Here is a 1,099-nt window from a genome sequence, read left to right as displayed (position 1 = left end):
CTTATCTAAGCTATAACACTAACCCTAACCTAAGATATAACCATAACCCTTACCTAATCTATAACACTAACCCTAACTCTAACCTCAACCCTAACCCTAACTATAACCCCTTCACACGAACTAGGGGGAAGGAGGGCATCATCATCATCATCATCATCATCATCATCATCATCATCATCATCATCATCATCATCATCATCAGCAGCGCAGCCTCGGCACGCTGTAGAGGTCACCTTGAAGGTTTATGAATTCATATTAATCTTGTGTTAAATCCAAGAAATTAACTTACTATCGAAATTTTCGATCTCGATCCCTTCGGGAAATCTTCATCAGGATGTGACGTCACCACAGGTGGCAGCAGGTGGTTTCGATAATAAATTAATTTCTTGGATTGAACACAAGATAAATGTGAATTAATAGTTTTCCACGAAATCCAATGAACTTGTTTCACACACCTTGAAGGTCTTGTCTCGGCTTCCGGCTTTCTCAGCGAGCACGCGAGAACTCTCGATGTCGACTATCTTATCATCATCCCCGTGTAGCGTNTCTCTCTCTCTCTCTCTCGCTATAAGAGAGGGAGTGATATCTATACATCAATATGACTATTAATCAATTATAATGAATATTGATATTTAAAAATAAACGTCGAACAATGTGGCCAATTTTTATTTTACCAACATTTTAATATATCTAAACAGCATTAACAAATCAACAACAGGTGTAATCTTAATGTATAGTTATAAATGGTTAGTTATAAATAGAGGTAATAAACGTGAAATAATGAAACTGTCTTCATACGTGAAAATCTACTGTAAACTTGTAAAAAGACAAATACAATGAAAAAGCACTTGTGTTGTGATGCGATGATGGTATCGTCACTACTCTCAGGTATTTCTAGGCGAGGTATACATATATTTTTATAATTAGTTTCAAGTTTATATTAAGTTTTTCTTGTATAATTAGGATAAAGGAAGGCTTAAAGCATTGGGTTTACCTTATTTCGTGACAGAAACTGACAATGTATTGCAACCCACCCTCCCTTTCACTCTCATTCTCTCTCTTTCTCTCTCTCTCTCTCTCTCTCTCTCTCTCTCTCTCT

Source organism: Priapulus caudatus, unplaced genomic scaffold (assembly GCF_000485595.1).
Source record: "Priapulus caudatus unplaced genomic scaffold, Priapulus_caudatus-5.0.1 Scaffold1392, whole genome shotgun sequence".
Classification (NCBI taxonomy): domain Eukaryota; kingdom Metazoa; phylum Priapulida; class Priapulimorpha; order Priapulimorphida; family Priapulidae; genus Priapulus; species Priapulus caudatus.
This window is presented reverse-complemented; position numbering follows the sequence as displayed.